We start from the raw sequence: 20,802 nt of genomic DNA on the forward strand, positions 1-20,802 counted from the left end.
TCGTCAAAGGGCCACAGCTCAAAAAAATGTTTTTCTTCTGGATATACGACAAGCTAAAATAAGGCCCTTCCATTACTTAAAGTTGGAGGTTTGCTACTAGGAAGAAGAGACTGGATATTGAGGGACAGTCAATGAGCTTTGTCACTCACTCCTCTAGTGGACTCATTCACCTGAGCCACATCAGAAATTCTTTTCAAATGAAATCCAATCCACCAAATCACAGGGGGGGTGGGATATCAAGTCCAATCTTTCCAGTCATTCTAGTCACAATATCCTTGGCAATGTCATGGATGGAGAAAGACCTCCTCAAATTCTAGGCAACTATTCTGATATATTTGGTGACTTAATTAAGCAGAATTTTACAAATGGATCAGATCTTAGGAATGATCTAGTTCAATTCTCTCATTATAAATGAGAAAACGAAGCGTAAGGAAGTCAAGGAACTCACCCCAAGAAAGGTGTGAAAAGGGCAGGGGTTAACAAGGACAGAGGTGCAGGACAGATGCCATAAATATGGGATGGACTGTGGACGAGCGGTAAGAGTCTGGGATGACCCTGGATTTCAGAATGGGCACTGGGTGGGTACTGAGGAACTGAGAGAATAAATGAGGCATGGGAAGAGGATAATTCAACTTTTCAAATGTCAACTAGACCTCTAAGTGGAACTGGGGTATTTGAATAAAAATTTTTTAGAAAGCTTTGGGTGGAGTGAGTTGAGAGTTGTCAGCTTCCTGGAATCCTCACAAAAGAACAAAGTTATCACTCTGGAAAACTATCCATTGAGAGGCAAAGTTGTAGCCTGCAGGCTTCATCTGGCCAGCAGATGTGTTTTGCTTCATCCACAACAAAAGTTTAACAAAATTTGAGTTACTGAGAAAAGTTTAAAATTTGAAAGATTTCATGTAGATCTCTTTATAATCATTTCTCTTAAAAAATTAGAAGACCCAACATCACTGGGCTGGTATTCCTGGTTGGCAAAAGTCAACTAGAGGTGAGGAGATCAAGAGCTTCAATTCTTCTGTCTCCATCCATAGGCTTTGTTCCTTCAGGCTAACCTCAAGGCTGCTGAAGGATTTTGATTTATAGGCTCTGATTAGCATAATACCAAGGGGGAAAAGTGTTAAGGGAAAGAAACTGAGGGAGATGGTCAGAGGTAAGAGGAGAAGGAGGCAAAGGAATTAGGGTTGAAAGGAGGAACAAATCTTGTCTGTATTGTATGATATCGCTATTTTGCTCATCCCAGAATTTAGGAGTCATTTCTGACGCCTTCCTTTTCTTGATCACCTTCATCTAATCCATCTCGAGCCGGTCATATATACCTATTCCAAATTATTCCTTAAACTTGTCCATCTCTCTCAATGGCATCTTTCCTGATCTTGGCAAAAGCAACTTTTCTTCACCAATCATTGCCTCCCAGCAGGTCACCAGACACACACACTCAGCAGATAGTCTTATAATGCTAGATCCTGTCCCTCTCACATCACTAGCTTCCTGCTACATCTGAAATAGATGCATGCTCCTTACAACAGCCCAGAACGTCTCTGCATGATGAGGCCTCTCCTCGCCTTGTTGATCTCATCCTCTGTTCTTCCCTAACTTCTTTCAGAGGCACCGACTGAAGGTGGCCTCCTCCCCATACTTAACACACACAGATCCTTCTGATGGCTGCTCTTCCCTCAGATCTTCGCAGAGCTGGTTCCTTCTCATCCCACTTTAAGGAGCCTCTTTAGAAGGCTCAGATTAAAGAGGCAGCCGCTCTCCTTCAGCTTCTGCGCAATTCACTTTTCCTGGCACCCAATTATCTCTAAGAACGCATAAATAGAGCAAAAATACTGCAGCCACTGAAAGTCGGCTTCCTCAACTAGAAGATAATCTCCGTGTTCTGTCTCGAACCCCTCCGTGTCCCCGTGATCTCTAACAGTGCTTGCGGGCACACTGTGGGGCTCAACTGCCCTGGAGCGCGCGAGCGTGCACCACCACTGCACGCGGCGGAGGTGACCAAGGATTAAGAAGTGCACACGAGTATTTAAATAGCGTTTTTTTCTTAAGTGCTCAGGAGATCCTGCGGTCAGGAGCAGCCAGGCTACAGGGGACTCCGACGCCCTGAAGCACCCAGATCAGCCCGCACAGTCCGAGCGCTAGGCCGCTCTGCGCCTGCGCGGACTCCGGTAGTGCTCCGCCTAGCCCCGCGCTTCCCGGGGGGCGGGCCGGGCGCGCGCGGATGACGTCACGCGGCGCGTGCCGGGTCGCCCGTGGTAACCCCGGGACCGCGGAAGTGGAGGCCGGCGGGCAGGCGGTCGAGCCAGGTAACCTGTGCGCCCGGGTTGGGTCCCCGCCTTTCTCTCGTCCTCGCCGGCGATAGCAGCGCCCTGTCCTGCTGGCGGCCGGACGCCTGCCCCTGCGTCGCCTTTGCTCTGGCAGCAGAAACCCCCTTCCCCTCAGCTCCCGGGACTCTGGGGGCGGTAACCCGCCCTGGGCACCCCAGCGGACCCCGCTTTCCCGCCGCCTCAGCCTCATCTGCGGCCGCCTCCTCTCCCCGCGGGCCCGCGTCCCCCGTCCCGCGCGTCCCCAGCCTGGGCTGAGCAGACCGGCGGGTCCAAGTCGGTTCCTGCCACCTGCGGCGAAGCACGCCCTCCCGCCGCCCCGGGACCCGGGTCGGAAGCGCCGAGTTGCGAGTTGGGTGTCGCCGAAGAGCGCGCCTTCCCTGGCAGTCTGGAGCTGGCGCCCTCGCGCACGTCTTCGCGGGGGCCGGGGGCCTGGCGGTGGCGGCGGTGGCGCAGTACTGTGCACGTCTATTGTGACAATGATCCACATGGGAGCCAATCAGCTGCCGAGGTGCATGAACAGTAAACAGCATTTCATTAAAATGCTCCTTGCCTCTGGGTTTCCTTTTGGTTTTCAAGCAATGAGGACAGTTACCTTGCAAAGGTAGCCCCCGAAAGAGTGACAGACTCTCTAGGAATGTTTAGATGGTAACCACGGGATTCATATTGCTCGACAGGAATAATATAGGCTATTACAAAACCAACCGGAGTAGGTGTTGGGTTAATGAAGTAAGAAGCAGAATTCTGCTATTCTTGGGCTCCTTGATGGTTTTGTTTTCTAGTACCCTCTGTATGTTCCATTTTTGAAAGGAGTGTATCGTACTTCTTAGCATTCTGAGAAGTCTGCCAATGATTTGCTGATAGGTAAAATTAGATTCTTCTAATATTTGGGGCACAAAGTAGAATAAGGCAGAGAATAATAGTTCTTGTTCATTGTCGGACCATCTGCTGTTTCCCAGGGACTGTGTCCATCACTTTGTGTGTGTTTTCTCTTTAGCTCCCACAAAAGCTTTGCGAGTTAGGAATTTTTATCCCCAATTTACAGAGGGAAAAAAAAATCTGTGAAATTGACTTGTTGAATATTTACAGCAACTAAATAGCAGAGCCAACATTAAAATTTAGGTCTACTTATGACTTAAAGGATTTTTTCCCCTTTTGATAAAAGGATTTTTTTCCCCTTTTGATACCTGGGATTGAACCCAGGGGAGCTCAACTACTAAGGCGCACCCCCAGCCCGTTTTTGTATTTTATTTAGCCCGTTTTTGTATTTTGTATTTTATTCATGGTCTCACTGAATTCTTTAAAGCGTCCCGAAGTTTCTAGGCTGGCTTTGAACTCACAATCCTGCTGCCACAGCCTCCTGAGGCACTGTGATTACAGGCATGTGCCACTGTTCACTTTTTTTTTTTTTTAAAGAAACTCTAATAGTGATCAAACACTAGATTCTGTGTAGTGTTTTTTTTTAAAATAATAGTCACACACAATTCTATGAGTTTATTCACTCAAATATCCGAATGATTTGACACTTTCTAGTATCTTTTATTAAGTTCTCATATTCCTGGAATTAAAACACCTGGATAGTTTAATTGGTGAACCTTCTGTGCATGCATATGCAACACACACACACACACACACACACACACACACAGACACACACAATGGCAACCTTGGTGGCACATGGTTGAGTGACTGGGATGCTGAAGCAGGAGGATGACAAGTTGAAAACCAGCCTGGGCAACTTAGACCCTGTTTCAAAACCAAAAATAGAAAGGGCTGGGATGTCTCTCAGTTGGTAGAGTGCTTATCTTCCACATGTGAGCTCTGGGTTTAATTCTCAGTACTGCAAAAAACAGACAAACAAACCCTGGGATAAAGGGTGAAAAAGATTGCTTAGTAAATACCTTTTGTATTTACCTTTTGTGTAGAAGTGAAAATCATTGGCTTTTGGCTACATTTTTGTTTTTTAAAGTGCTAAACAGTTTCTTGTCTTAGACATTAAGTGTACTGCACAGACTTCACCTTCCTTTATGCAGTCACGAACATCATGTGTTACCCTGTGTGGCAATCTGGTGGTTTCTTTAGGACTTTTATTGTATTTGACCCCCAAACTGCCTTGTATTTTGAGTTTGCTTATACTTGTGATCCATCCCTTATTATTGTCATCAAGAGATAATGAATAAGTGGTTAAAATACACATGGCAGAACCACACTTCTAGATTTTTATGTTCTGGTTCTCTCTCGTTACTAGCAGCTCAGTGAGCCCATGCAAGGTATATGTCCCATGTATACCTGACCCTTATACCTCAGTTTCATCATTTGTAAAATAGGAATGAGAAGAATACTTAGAAGATGAGTTGATTATATATAAAAAGCTTATAGGCTGGGATCGTGGCTCAGCGGTAGAGTGCTCACCTAACATGGGCGGGACCCGGGTTCGATTCTCAGCATCACATAAAAAGAAAAATAAAGGCATTGTGTTGTGTCCATCTACCAAAAAAAAAAAAAAAAAAAAAGATATTCCCTCCCCCCCCTCTTTAAAAAAAGCTTAGAATAAAGCTAAGCATATTTAAAGGCTAGATGAGTGCTGCTTTTATTATCAGGCTGGTCTTGCCTTTAGGTCTTTGGAATTTACATTCTAGTTCTTTGAAAATTATTGTTCTTTGAATGATATTTGATATGGTAATTACCAGTTTATTATATAGTTAAATTATCCTAACTATAATCCTTCATTCCAAGCCATTCTGGATAGATGTTAATTTATTAAATTCACTTTTATTGTGTCTTTGTTATCTTACTTGAGGTATTTGAAGTGGAGCTTTATATTGGCCTTGTGTAAACACGGTGTCCTCAATATAGTTCTCCTTCCCTTTCTACCTTTAAGGAGCTAAAAGGGTTACCTAATCAACAAAGTGAAATAATGTTCCATATGAAAATTTCAGGGTATGTACTCATCTTTAGGTGTGTACTTTAAACCAAGGTCAGTTAAGAGTTGATATTGACTCCTTTTGGTGTCCTTAGTTAGGAACTTAAGGATGAGTAGTTTGTCCTTTATATTAATACCATTAAGGCTCATATGTGTTTTATGTGCTGTACATTTTTAATGATTCTTTTTATTGTAAAATATACACATCGAAATGTACAGTTTTAGCCATTTCCTAAGAATACAGTTCAGAGGTATTAAGCATATTCACAGTGTTGTGCAATCATCATCATCCATTTCCAGAACATTTTCATCATCCCAAACAGAAACTCTGTCCTTGCTGGGCATGGTGGTACACACCTGTAATCCCAGCAATTTTTGAGACTGAGGCAGGAACATTGCAAGTTCAATGCCTGTCTCAGCAGTTTAGCGAGATTGTCTCAAAATAAAAAATACAAAGTAGCTCAGTGGTTAAGCTTGCCTGGATTCAATCCCCAGTACCATTTTAAAAAAAAGAAAGAGGAAAAAAAAAAAAAGAGGGCTGGGATTGTGGCTCAGTGGTAGAGTGCTTGCCTCGCATGTGTGAGGCACTGGTTTGTATCCTCAGCCCCACATAAACAAATAAATAAAGGTATTGTCCATCTACAACTAAAAACAATATTTAAAGAAAAAAAAAGGTCACTTAAAAAAGAAAGAAAGAAATTTTGCACCTAGTAAGCATTAAACAGTTAATTCTCATTTTCCTCTTCTCTCCTCCTCTGGCAAGCTCCATTCTGCCTTAAGTTTCTGAGTTTGCCTATTCTAGGTACCTCATGTAGTTAAAGTAGTGTGATGATATTTGTTTATCTGTGACTGGCTGCTTTCACTTAGCATAATTTTTTCAAAGTTAATTTGTGTTGTAACATGTGAGAACTATATTCCTTTTAAAGGCTGAATAATTTTCCAATGTATAGATAAACTGTATATTGAATTATGCTTCTTTATAGTTCTCATCTTCTATGATATGGTCTTGGTGATTTGATTACAAGCTCCTAGAGGATCCAAGTGGGAGATATCAGCTGAAATGATATCATTTTTGAACTATGAACAAAATTCCCGGTGTCCAATGTTAGACTGGAGTCTGGGCATATGCTGTAATTTTCCCTCTCACGTAATATACAGTCCAAAACTAGTAAAGAAACTAACACTACTGATAGCACTCCTTGACATCTCTATAGTGTTTACAATGAGTCAGGATTGTCCAGCCCACTTTACATAGGAAGTTGGTACTGTTTTGTTTCTGTTATACAGAATGAGGAAAATGAAACATAGGTAAATTAAGTGAACTATTAAAATGACAAGATTGGTAAGTGGTGAAAGTGAAATTTGAACTTGGGGTCTCTGGCTCCAGAGCTCATTTATCCCTAGGGTTTGTCAGTATCAACTTTGTAGTATAACTTGTTTTGCCTGACACTCTCTTCTTATACCTTCTCCTTTTATACCTGCTTTAAAATTGAGAATTACTTCAAGCTTAGTAGACAATGAAAGAACTGAACTCAAACTGTCAAAAGAGTAACAGGTGCCTCTCATTTGATTGGGATGATAGTATTCAAGTGGAATTCAGACTGCATTTTTACAGCTTAGTTCTTATCCTTCTCTGAGAACCTGATCTTTGAAGAGCAGACCCTGAATCTTTTTATGATCTCGTATTGCATATATATTGTGCTGTATTTGACTTTCACGCTATGGGAATTCTCTGGTAGGAAGAGCTGTTTTCATAATGTTAGTGACTGTCAGAATGGTTTATGGCACTTCATTTTACTACTAACTCATTACTCTGTGTTACTTGATTCCTGATGAAATTATTTTGAAATAGCATACACACACACACACACACACACACACACAATCAATTTCATCATGATTTTTCTTGGCTTTTGTTTTTTTTGCTTACATTTTATTTCTTTGACATTTGCAATTGAAGGTTTCCTTTTTGAAAGTGATGGAAACCAGGATATGCCTGATATATTTTGGCATCAAAGGAGACAAATCAGCCTGTGCCTTTTGGCACCAATAATATCTTGCATATGTCACAAGTATAGCATATATTTAGAGGTATGAACTATCTGTAATGTCTGTTAGAAATAAAATCACAAAATGAATGTTATGGCTCTCAGGTCCTTTTATTTATCTCTTTTACTCTTTATTGGGTAGTTGGGAATCCCAAGCCTGGCTGATTAAATGATCTGTCTAAATTCTTTTGGTATAAGAATTCATTCTTTAAAAATGAATTCCAGGGTTCTGTGTTCCTTTGAATCCTATGTCATTGTATTTGTGTAGCATTCTTGCTTATAAAAGGAACCTCCAGTTTTTTTACTCATGTGTATTTATCATTCTTCTTAGATGTTCTGGATGGGAGATAATGACCTGTATTAGGCAGGTTGCAGAGAGAATGATCTGATAGGTCAGATCCCAGATACATGGATTATAAACTAACATGACTTGGTTGTATGTGTGAGAGTAAGAAATCTGGGAAGGTTGCAGTATTCTGGGAAGGGGGTGGTGTCATTGGCTAGGAAAACTTGGTTAAAAGAGGTCAGGATTGGGGATTGGATTTGAAGCTACTGGAGCATGGATTGCACAGTCTAGTCATGAGATTTGAAGCCAGGCCTGCAGGACACCATCATCTAAGAACTGGGAGAAGGACTAAAGGGGAGCATGTAACCACAAATAGTAAATGAGAGAATCTTAGAGAGGGCTTGGCAATCTGCATTAAAGCTCCAAAATCAAGGATGGAAGAACCCAGAGTTGACTAACAAGAAGTCATTTGCCTCTGCTGTGGAGTTCTACTAAGCAGCGGGCAGTGGACCAAAAGTGGTGTGGAGTAAGGAGCAAGAGTGAGGGGGAGGAGGAATTAGGGGAGGCTTTGTTCATTCGTGGGCTTTTTGCCCCAGGAGGAGTTTGGAACATTTACTTACTGCTCAGGTGAAAAGGGCTGGCAAGAGGAGGAAGTGGAGGTAGAGGGTGATTGATGAGGCAGGGACCCAGAGGAGGCCAAGGGAGGATATCCAGAGGATATCCTCCATGGTCAGGTCTATACGGGGACATGGGGGACACTTCTACTCTCCTGGGAGGGCTGCGCAGAAGGGTGGGGATAGACAGATGAATTTGTAGGATGGTGGAGAAATGTGTGGAAGATCTTGTCTGATGGAAGCAAAAGTTCTTAAATGAAGGAAATGAGTTTGCTGACGCCGAGTGTTGGTTCTGTTGGGCAGGGATTGAGGGAAGTACTACAGTTTAGAATAATCATTGAGGAGAGCAGATAGGAGTTGAGGGGAAGACTGGAGAGGCACATAAAGGGTTACCTGTCTGGTGATGTTAAGAGTCCCACCAAAGTTGGAATTTGAATATATAGAGGCAGCCATTCTTGTGGCTGGGTGATTTATTTATTTAGCTTTTGTTGAACTTAGTAGGCCAAATTGAGAAGTAGAAAATTTGGATGAGTCAGTTGATTGAGGTTTTGGTTTTATGGAACATTTTTGTCAGAAAGATGAAAAGACAGTAGAACTAAGGTTAAACTGTTCCAAGAGTCACTGAACAAAGAGACCATGTTATAGAAGAAGGCCGTGTGGAGCAGGGCTTCTCAACGTCCAGAGCATTTGTAATTCTTGCCTGTGAGGGAGCCAGCCTGTGCACTGTGGGATGTTCTGCAACACGTCTGGCCTCTACCTTCTAGATGCTGGTAGCAGCCTCCTCCAGTTGTGAGCATCAAAAATGTCTCCAGACATCACCAACTGTCTTTGGAGAGGCAAAGTCACCCTAGCTGAGAACCACAGTCCTGGAGTCAGGGAGCAGATGAATGGGTACAGTGGAGAAGCTCAGGGATCAGAGTCTTCAGTGGAGTACATGTCGGTAGGTAAGCAGGAGATGAAGAGGGAGACAGGAGGTCTTGTCTGAAGTTGGACTGTTGAAGTGGAATATTTCAGAGGTGGAGCTGTTCCAGGTAATGAAGATGTCAGGGGCAGTCTAATGGCCTTCCCTCTGTTTTTCGTTTTATAAATAGAGTCTACCAGTTTCCTCGAGATTGCAGAGCAGCAGCCTGGGCCCAACAGCAGTCCTGTCCACTTCCAGGCACACTGACCACTGTTGTCTGGCCTCCATGAACTTGCTGAATAATTCTGTTGAAAAGAGTTATGTTTTTTACTTCTTGACTCAAAGTATTGTTAACCTACATGCTGTTTGAGAATAAACCTCTATTTTTTACTGAGATTCTATACCAAATGGTGAAATACAGTATCTCCCTTTTTCTCTCTGGACAGAATGAGAATGAAACACTTTTTTTTTTTTTTTTAATTCTTAAGTAAGATTTTTAAAAAAAAACAATTAAAAGGGTAAAATAACTACTCATTTAAATGGCATAACTCAAACATTTCAAAAGCCAATTTTTAAAAAATTTTTTAGTTATAGATGGATACAGTGTCTTTATTTATTTTTATGTGGTGCTGAGGATCGAACCCAGTGCCTCACACGTGCGAGGCAGGCGCTCTACCACTGAGCTACTGCTCTACCACTGAGCTATAGCCCCAGCCCTCAAAAAACAGTTTTTAACCTCAGATTCATCTATATGGGGAAATTCATATATTAATAAACCACGTATCTTCTAAGGTTGAAAAAAAAAAGGAGCATTGGTTTGCTGAGTGGCTGAGTGGAGTGAAGGTGAAGAGTGTTGGTGCCAAGTAGGTCATTTTGAGGGTCATTTACCAACTGGGTAGTTATAGAGCAAGTGGACATGGTTGATGGGACAGCCTGAGTTTCTGAAGTAAGACTGAGCTGACGCTGCTCTCCATCCTGGAAGAGCTTCAAAGCTCTTTTCTGACATAGGCCTTTTCTTTAACTCGCACCCCCCTCCTATAGGGTTTTAAAAGCTATGAAATTTATTCAGCATGTTTTTAATAGCAATTTCTAGGTAAGTAGTTCTTTTTATTTTTTCAATATTTTCTTTCTCTGATCTTTTGCCTCTAACTATAATACTTTTCAAAAAGCCCTGGTTCCTGTGCTGGATGACCTAGTTTCAGAGCATTTCTTTTGAATTTGGGTATCAGATGATGAAGTCTGTTCTCCTTGGTGGAAGTGTTAACATATCCTTAAATCTTACAACTCTTAGAAGCTTTTCTCTTTCCTCTGCCTTGTACTCATTATTTTGTTGCCTTTTGCTCCTTATTGTTTCATATTTATTTTTATCATGTACTTATATGTATGTGCAATGTTGGTTGAGAACCAGTTACAGTGGATTCAGTAAACAGGTTATAAGCAACTGATAGAATCTGTGTTTAATGATCTTTCCTAAGTTCATACTTCCAGTAAACTTGTTTTTGTTTTTTGATTTTGTTTTTTCCTAATGAGCTTAGCTGGCATTATTCATCAAGAAAGAATGGGTACTAACTTCTACTTCTTTTAGCAAAGCATTAAAAACAAGACCCAAAATGTTTCACACAGACACAAGCTCACATAGGTTTTGTTATGGTGTCATTAATGTTCATTGCAAAATAGGAAGTAACTAGGTGGTATTACAAGCCTTGACATTTTAACTAGATGCTCATCAAGGTGATTTTTATGGAAGTTGATCTGTTTGATACAGTTTAAAAGGTGGCTTCTATAAAGAATTTTCTATGTTAGGTAAATGTCATATGTATTTCCTACTAATGATTAATGGTGATTTTTATAACCTTATTTCCATACTTAAATATGATAATTTATTTTCTTTTCTCTCTCTCCTTTCCTTCCTTCTCAGTACTGGGGATTAGGCCCGGGCCTTGCACGTGCTAGTCAAATGCTCTCTCACATCCTCAGTCTGTAAAAAATTAAAAAGTTTTCTTGAGACAGAGTTGTTCACGCTGTCCTCAAACTTACCATCTTCCTGCCTTAGCCTCCCAAGTAGCTGTGATTGCAGACATGTACCACTGCTCCCAGCTCAAATGTGACCATTTCTAAAAGAAAAGTTGACTTATTACCTTGATAAAGAGTAGTGAACAATGTTTCACACAGACCTTTCTTCTTCTTCTTTCCATGCCTCACCCTGTTCCCCTTCCTCTACTCTACTGGTCTTCCTTCTATGTAAGTGTTTTTAATTGGTGCCTTATAGATGCACATAAAGGTAGAACTCACTGTGGCATATTCATTATGTCAGTTTCCTTCTGTAGTTCCTCCGTTTCCTCAAACCCCTCTTCCTCTGCTGATCTCACCTCTATTTTTATGGATTCACCTGCTCACCCTTCCCTCCCCCCTTATTTTGCTCTAGCTTCCGCATATGAGAGAAAACATTTGACTTTTGACTTTCTGAGTCTGGCTTATTTCACTTAGCATGATGTTCTCCAGCTCCATCCATTTGCTAGCCTATGCCATAATTTCATTCTTCTTTATGGATGAGTAAAATAGCACATTTTCTTTATCCATTCATCTGTTGATGGGTATCCAGACTGGTTCCATAATTTGGCTATTGTGAATTCCACTACTATAAACATTGCTGTTCCTGTATCACTATAGTATGCTAATTTTAGTTCTTTTGGATAAATACCAAGGAGTGGTATAGCTGGGTCATTTAGTGGTTTTATTTGTAGTCTTTTGAGGAATCTGCATGCTTCTTTCCAAAGTGGTTGAACTAATTTGTAGTCCCTTCGACAATGTATGAAATAAAACCAAGAATCAATAAGTGGGATGGCATTACATTAAAAAGCCTCTGTACAGCAAAGGAAACAGTTAAGAGTGTAAAGACAGAGCCAAAGAATGAGAAAATCTGTGTCAACTACTCCTCTGACAGGGGTTAGAAATATCTAGGATATATGAAGAACTCAAAACTTAGCACCACAAAAACTAAAAAACAACCCAGTCAATAAATGGACAAAAGCACTAAACAGATATTTCTCAAAAGAAGACCTGATTTATTTTTATGTTTAATATTTAGCACCTCAAAAGAGAAATGGATTGTTCTTTCCAGACCATGGAAATGAACATTCATACTGAATACAGAATATAGACATGAAAGCAGGCAGAAGATGATGTTTTGCACTTTAAAAAGCAGCAGGATTACATCTCAGCGGTTGCTCTCTAGTGGCAGATGACACAGAGCAGTCTGTGTGCCCTCTGCAACCATGCTCAGTGTTTGGCCAAATCTAAGATCAGTGGTCACATTTGAGCAAATGGATACCGAAGGACTTTGTTGGAAGGACTTTTTTGTTTGTGACAAATTGTTTTGATTTGGAGTATTGCTTAACATCTTCTCAAATGAAGAGGGCATTTCAGGTTCTGGAAAACACTATGGTTAGAGTATTTGTTGTGAATAGTCATTTTTTTAAACAATAATTGTAAAAAGCCATATTTTTATACTACATGGTAAATTATAATGTTAATGTAGTTTTTACAAAATTTAACCAGCTTATTGCCGACACTTTAAAAAACATTCTTAAGTTCCTTCCATTTTGGTGTAATTCTATATTTATTCTCCAGGTTTACACTTTTTTCTTAAGCATATGTATCTTAGCCTATATAAGGAATGGAATTTAAAAGGAAAATAAACTTACTTTAAAAGTAATAAATAAAATAAAACTTCCTAAATAGTTTTAGCATGGTCCCTGAATTAAGTATCAGCTGTATGTTTAAATTTAAAAGACGATTGAACTCCTGAAGATCTTCCAAAGATGTTTAAACTGTAGCAAATACATTTTCTTACCTTGCTCCTGAGAACTTTTTACTTTCTAGAAACTGCTTGTCTTGGAAAGGATGAACTGAACCCATGTTCAGTTTGTCAGTTACAACCTGATGCTGGGAATGTATATTTAAATCTTGATGAAATGGAGTCAAAGCTACTTCAAGAGAACAGGGTACCCTTTTGCAGTGTGTAAATTCTAAATCTACCTCTGAATGGGAAATCTGTGTTATAGAGTACATTTATTCCCTCAAAGAACCAGACTGTAAATATTGAGATCTGAGGGATTCTGATATTCTAGAGACTCTTGAGTTTACCCTTGACCTCGTTTTGCTCCTGGGTGCATTACTCACTGCTGACTCCATCTGTACAGCTGCAGTCCTGTGATGTGATCACCAAATAAATTTCTAGGTGTGGGGAACATGTCTTGCTTTCTGGCCAAGAAAGTGCAGTTCCGTAGGACAGGAACAGAGGGACCTTCTGCCCTTCCTATGGCTTTCCTGCTTTAGGAAGTACACAAATAGGACAGAAAGACTGAGGGTGCAGGGTAGGTAGGGGCTGTAGGGTCAGAAAGAGGACAGGAATTGGGGGAGGAACAGGAAGGGTCCTAATTCCTTGAGTTGCCAAGAAAGGACTTGCTTATCACATTTTTTTTTTTTTTAATTTGAAGAACTTAATCCATGTATTCAGCATTAGGAGTCCTACATGAGAAGCCCTACAGCAAGTGGCTGGAGCATTGCTAGGTGAAAGTATTTGAAATTTACAGTGATTGAAATTTATAGTGAATTCCAAATTATGTTGGCTGGAGCATTGCTAGGTGAAAACATTTGAAAAATTTACAGTGAATTCTAAATTATGTTGGCTGGGAGGAGACTAGCATTAGATTAAACCAGTGGTTCTCAAAGTCTCATCTCTGGACCAAGTGTTACCAGTATCTCCTGGGACTTGTTAGAATGCAGATTATTAGAGCCCAGTAGCCTTTGTTTTAAACAAGATCTTCAGCAGTCCCAAGCACACAACCAAGTTGGAGAACTACTGGCCCAACCAATTCAACCTGATTGTAGTGTCAAAGACCCAGCATTGAAAAATAATGAGTGAGAAGTTACACTAGAATACCCTTTAATCTTTGTGTAGGGATGGCATTCCTCTTACAGAGGGTGCTGTATTTTAAGGTGAAGGTCAGAAAAGATTGCTTCATTTTAGGTACAGTAATAGGTAGCATTGTACTTGAGGTGGAGAGTGTCCCCTCATGGCTACAGTTCAACCTAGAATCATACTTCAGCCAGAGGCTAATGGAAGAGAGCCTTTTATCTTGCATCCTTATCTTAAATATTTATTCCTTGATTTTTTTTAATTAACTTTAGCTATACAACGACCTATGAGAGTCCTGTTTTCATGGCGTTATGGTGGGAAGAATTGGTTCAAGTAGTGCAGAAGCGGCATTAGGTACTTAGGAATTGTTTGGAGATTTATTTAAAATGTGGATTACTGGCCACCACTCCCAGAAATTCTGACCTAGTCAGTGTCACATAGTGCATTTCAAACTCCACTCTTGCCAGCCCACTGCTGTCTCCCTACATCATTTCTAGTGCATGCAGCCCTCCCACCACACTTTGAGAAACACTCTGCTAGATTTCCAAGGAGAGGTGTTGTATCTGATTATAATTTTGGCTTGTATTCTGAGAGACAAATGTTTTCATGAATTTCTGAGAATATTAATTAAGATATTAATCTTAATTGCTAGTAATGAAGTTACCCGATTGTTTAATATTCACTGGAAAACTATATAGAGATGCTAGGAATAAAATTATTTGAAAGTCATGAGTCATGAAGTTAAAACAATACCCCTGGAGATTGGTTTTGTCATACTATTCCACTGTCAAAGCAATCAGCTCTTCACAGGGTCTCCAGGCCTGGTGCCCAGGCCTGAGTTGTGGGGAATGGTGGAAAATGCTGTTTGATGAGCCCCAGGCTAGAGCCCGGGGTCCCTGTCCGGGCAAGGCGTACGTTAAATCTGAGGTGATTTACATTTCATTTTTCTGCATAGAATTGTCAAAAGAAAATTGTTATATCTAGCTTTCAGGAAAATGATGAATGGGCAAGAAAGGGGCAGGAAATGACACCCTCCGCCATCTCCATTCTCTGCCTTCCTCCACCAGGAGGCAATTACAAGTGCTTAGTGGGGAGATTAAAGACAGGTGTGTTCTCTCACCGCCGGAGTGGGTTCTTGCTGGCAGGAGAGGGATCCCCTTTGCAGTGTGGAAAGGAGGTAGGAAGGAGGGGAGTCCAGACTCCAGTGTGCACCGTGGGGGTGTCTTGTGCAATGCCGTATGCCCGACTAGGAACGCCTGGGAACCCACCCCTGCACTATGACTTCTGAATGAGGCCAGCCAGCTTCAGGGGCCGTCAGTCGGTGTACTTGTGACTGGTGTTGGCCGGAGGGGCGTAGGGGCCAGGCAGAACCCTGCTCGCCACGCCACATCAGCCTCTTCCGGGCTCTGTGCTGTTTGATGTGCAGAACGTGGCAGTAGCAACTGTCCTCTGGAACTTGTAGAGACCCACACCCCTCTTCCTCAGCTGTCCCTCTTCAAGGCCTGCCGCCTACCACTGTCCTTTACCATTCACTCTTCTTTTATCCCCACATGCTTTGTCCTGTTGCTCCCACTGAATGTGGGCTTCACTTTAGGGACCAGAATAGTCCTAAATGTTGCTGAACAGTGGTTTCCTGAGCATTCTAACTTTCCTGTGACACTTTTAAAAGTAATAGATATGTTACCAGGTGTGCAGTTTTTAAAAACAATGTTTTTCAAGTTGTAGATAAATTGATTAAAGTGTTTACACACACACACACACACACACATACGTACACATATATACACACTGTATATTACATTTATTAAAATATTCCAAATTTATTTTTAGATTTATTAAGGTTTATTTTAGTATATGGTGAAAAATAAGTTAACACATCGAACTAATAATTTTATGCACCTTATTGCCTAAGATGAGGTTAAAAAAAAAAAAAAAAAGGTAAGTCAGTGGTGGTGGGTTTAGGAGAAATCCTCAGCAACAGTGCAGCCTGAGGGTGGCAGAGATGCTGGAGGTGGTGCCTGTAGGCTCATGTTTGGGAACTGCTGTTCTAAACACACACTCAGGGCTGACGGGTTTTGAAATAGTCTTTAAAGTAACATACAAAATAACTTATAAAGTGGAAGTGCTCCACTGCATTGGAAGGAGATGTGACTTGGCAAAATGTGACTCTTCAACTGCAAATGTCCTTTCAAGCAGTATGTATCTCTTTTAAAAATCCTTTTGAAGTACTGAACTTGTAACAATCCTTGCTAATATCCTTTGTATGCTTTTACTGAGTCTTTTGTTCCAAATTTAGTAATATTTTCTACCTTCTGTAGATCATTTGTTAAAAAAAAATCACTGTAGAACTTTGTGTAAGTGGTTTGCTAGCCCTTATTCTCAGCTTTATTGACACATATGTGCAGACCGTAAGATTCACCCTCTGAGTATGAAGTTCAGTGGGGTTTAGTATATTCCCAGAATCGTACACCCATCACCACTATCTTATTTTAGAATATTTTCATCACTGCAAAAGGAATCTTGTGCCCTTAGTATCATTCCCCATTTTCCCTTTTCCTTGGTCCCTGGGACCTGCTTATCTACCTTCTGCCCCTGTAGCTTTCCTACTCTGGGTATTTCATGTAAATGGAATTACATAACATTTGGCCTTTTTTATCTTTGTTCTTCACTGAGAATAATGTTTTCAAGGTTCATACATTTTCCCTTGAGCCACATATCCAGCCTCCTCCCGCTTTTTTAGAAACAAGGTGTTCGTAATTTGCTGGGGCTGGCTTTGAACTTGCAAGCCTCCTGCCTCAGTCTCATGAGCTGCTGGGATGAATACCACCAGATGAGTACCACCATGCTTGACAATATTTCATTCCTTTTTATGGCAGAATAATATTCCAACATGTGGATAGACCACATTTTGCCCATCATTTGATGGGTATTTGGGTGATTTGGTTGGTGTGTTTTTTGAACAATATCAAATACATCTAGAGCTTTTTAAATAGTCACTGGATGACTTTGTGAATGTGTTTTATTTTTATTTATTTTTTTGAGAATTTTAATGTTTATTGTTTTTTAGTTATTGGCAGACACAACATCTTTTGTTTGTATGTGGTGCTGAGGATCGAACCTGGGCAGCATGCATGCCAGGCGAGCGAGCTACCGCTTGAGCCACATCCCCAGCCCAGTGAATGTGTTTTAGAGGGGATTTATGTTGTGATTGGGAATTGGATTTAGAAACCCTTCTAACGGTGCTTTGAGGAATCTATATCTTTAGTTTCCTTTTGCAAGTAAAATACATTTTCCTAAGAACCTGAGTAGCTACTGTTTCTTCATAGAAAAACATTTGTTTTTGGTATGGGAAATATTTTCACATCTTTAAGGACTGAATTTCAAAAATAGTTTTTATTAAGTAGCTTTCTTCGACATTTTTAGCAGAGGAAATATCTGAAAAGCCAATATTTTTATCCATATTTTCCCAATCCTTTTATTTTTGCCCTATTGAACTCTGTAACCCAGTTCTATTAATTTATGTCCTGTTTGCAGTTCGAATATTTATAGACAATAATAAATTAGTTTTTCTAATGGGTTTTAAATGTTTTGTTAAATTTTATCCTGATATAACAGAAATTACTGGGTGGTCTGGTAAATCTTTAAATGTTAAGCCAGTTCTTTTTTATTTTTAAAAGCTGCATTAATTGAATTATATCTACAAAAGTGTTCAGCAGTTATTTTTCTTGGCCCAGCCTTGGTGTACAAAGCACGTCATGGAATAATGGACCTGCCTTTGGCATCTGCTCTTGTCATACTTTATTTCAACCCTTGTACTCCAAACCTGGGCCCACCACTGTGCCCTGGGGATTTTGACTGAACTTGACTTGGATTTTGAAGACTTTAGAATTCATGTGATGAGAGAATGGGGTGAGAGAACTGAGGCGGTTCAGCTGTGGAGGACAAGACGTCACAGCAGCCCTCTCAGCTGGTCGGACTATACAGAAGTTTATTCTTGTCCAGGTTGTTGTGGGGAGAAATTCCAGGGAAACACATGTCAGCAAGGTACCTACTTTGTTGGGTTCTGAGGAGGCCTACAGCAGGGTTGGTTTTGTAGCTTCCATGCTTCTACACCTAGTGCTTCTATATTCCCCATTGCCTAGTGTGTGGTGCTAAGAATGACTTCTGGTTTGTATTTTGCCCATTTAGGATGTATATAGTGTTGCATTATGACATTGTTCTGTCATTATTAATGCCTGATTCTAATTTAACCAATAAGTTTAACAGGTGAAGTACTATTTGCTATTTTGTAATTTCCCATGTAGTTAAGTTTTATTAGATCAGGATTAAAATATCCCTTCCATTTGATGTAATGTGTAAGGTTTTGTCAGTTCCTAAAATGTAGGACCTGCAGTGTGGTGTAGCTTGATTGGCTAATAAGCAGCAGAGTGGTGCTGTTTGAGAGGTGGTGGGGGGACTCTGGTGCTCGTGCTTAGAGTATTCGAGTCATTGGTAGAAGGGTTAGGTGCAAGGATATACTCAGTGTCCTAGACTGTTCCATATTAGATGTTAGATGCAGTTCTGGTTTGTTAATACTGGTGTATAAAGGTCAAGTGCCTTTCCAGAGGTCTCTGAATAGGCAGAAGGAGTTTCAAATTCACTGAACTCCTGAAGGGGAAGGACCGGTCTACCTGGTCTCCCGAAGGGTTGTAGATTCATGTTACCTTCTCAGGACCTTACATCTCTGGAAGTTTTGAATGAATGGGATTTTTTGGCCCTTCATCATCTGGACCTGTTCCTGCTTTGTTCCCCGAGCCTCTGAAATGTGAGATGCCCTTGTGGTGTGTACGATTTTTTCAGAGGAGCATGACTGAATGTGTAGATATTCTGTTGGGACAGTAGTATGTCAGAGAAAATTTGCACCACTTGTGCTATAGGAGAAAGTTATAGCACTGAGAGAGATTTTGAAGAGAACAAGAAGAAAATACATGAAATGGATGAGATGACAAACTGAACTGTAGCTGAATTCCTCTGAGTATTGTATGCATTTAGTTTCATATGATTGAGGAACCCATTCAAAAAGTGTCTGGTAGCCATTCATTCCTGCTGGTCAGCTCTGTCTAGGAGGGGCGTCAGGAACCCGCAGCCACTATCGAGACTGCTTCTCCCCCAGGTCTGCATCCTCATGTCTTCTTCCTTGCTCGGCTCATCCTCTTTTTCTCTACTTATCCAGCCTTCTCTTGGAATTCTGTTTTCCCCAAGTCCCCGCATTTTTCTTAACGTCTGCCTTTCCTTGTTGTCCCAGTGGTTGTCTGCTGAGGGCCATTGCCAAGTAGGATTGACACATCGAAATTTCCTTGCCAGCATACCCCATGTTGCTTAGAGGACATTCGCTGGGACATTGCATGTATGCTTTAGTAAGGTAACCTTGCTCAAGGACCAGGGCGGATCCGGGTTTAGAGCTGATCAGGTTTAGGGAGTATCCAGTCCTTGGGTTTAAGGCGTTCCCGGTTTAAGACAAGTTTAGGGTGTTCCCGGTTTAAGACAATATGGGTTTTAGGGAAGTTGGAGGTTGAAGATTATTGCTGCTGGGAATAGGGCGTTCCTGCTGCCTGAGTTCCCGCTGAGTTCTCGTGGAATTGAGAAAGTATTTGGGACGTGAATTGTGCGGGCAGATTTGAGATTTCCCCTGAACGTGTGTAGAGGCCGGTGTGAGTTTGGGAATAAAGAATTGCTGTTTGAATCTACAAAGCTGTGAGTGGCTCGTGATCTTGTGCCCAGCCAAGACTGCGGCAGTTGTCTTTAGACTCTTTCCTGATTAAGCTTTCACTGTTGAGCCTTGCTGGAGAATGTAGAAGTAGGCTAACAAAGGCAGATTTGGAAGGTTTCCTTCCTGTCCAATTCCCAGCTAAGATAGCAACTACTAAAGTTGTCACTGGAAGGCAAGAGCACCAGGTTCACAAAACGCACTCTGTTCAGCAGGGCTTGCCTCTGCCCTCCTGGAAGTCCTTTGTCCCACTGGTGGAGATTGATGGAATCAGAAAGTCACAAGAGTCCTCCCCATGGTGAGTGTGTGGTTTGCGTTGCCAGAGACCTCTAGGTAGGATGATGCTCTTCTTTAATTACACTTTGAATTCATTTTAATCAGGTATGGCGAGCCGGTGAACACAGACAAGCTCCTGTGAAAGAGGTTTACTGTTTAGAGTTCCCAAGAAGAGGGGGCAGGCTTGCCACACAGTCCACACACAGGGAGCACCAGGGCTGGGCAGAGGCAGGAGAGGGAGGGAAAGCACAGGCAGGCAGCAGCTCTTGTGGCTTCTGTGAGAAAGGCCAGGCTAGGCAGGGTAAGCACTGTAAGGTTGGCTACTTACAATAATTCTGGAGGGCTCTGGGCAATAGGGGCAGTTTCTACTTATGTGACACCTGGCTCTGGGGTGATTTAGGGCCTAGGAAACATTGGTTTGGTGTGTGAGAGTTAGACAGGGAGGTGGCTGGGGGTGTGGACTATGGATTGTTTGGTTTGTACATGAAAAGTGTGTTTTTTGGCAAATTGTTTGCTAGCCCTGGGACGGGACAGTCTCTTCAGGATCAGCAGTGCCCAAGATGTCAAAGCTTCAGAAAATAAAATATGTGACTAATACATGCCTTTTCCAAGAGAACTGTGCTTATTACAGAAGTGGTTGTGTGGATAGCATTTTTTCAGTGAGGGCTTCCAGCACCCCTGAAGTCTAGTTTAGTAGGTAGGGTCTGCATGCCTCCAGCAGTGACCAGCCATGCAGGACACAAGATCATGTGCCAGCAAGATT

At 41.4% G+C, this 20,802-nt stretch overlaps 1 protein-coding gene across 1 annotated transcript in view; it reads left to right on the forward strand.

The window, feature by feature from the left end:
* The first annotated feature begins 2,253 nt into the window (after positions 1-2,253).
* Positions 2,254-20,802, forward strand: part of Aopep (aminopeptidase O (putative)) — a 309,373-nt gene continuing 290,824 nt past the window's right edge. Inside the window, exon 1 of the mRNA XM_026401975.2 lies at positions 2,254-2,306. The gene's annotated coding sequence lies outside the window, so the exon portion shown is untranslated. The remainder of the gene's footprint in view (positions 2,307-20,802) is intronic.

The sequence above is a fragment of the Urocitellus parryii genome, chromosome 13, assembly GCF_045843805.1.
Source record: "Urocitellus parryii isolate mUroPar1 chromosome 13, mUroPar1.hap1, whole genome shotgun sequence".
Lineage (NCBI taxonomy): Eukaryota > Metazoa > Chordata > Mammalia > Rodentia > Sciuridae > Urocitellus > Urocitellus parryii.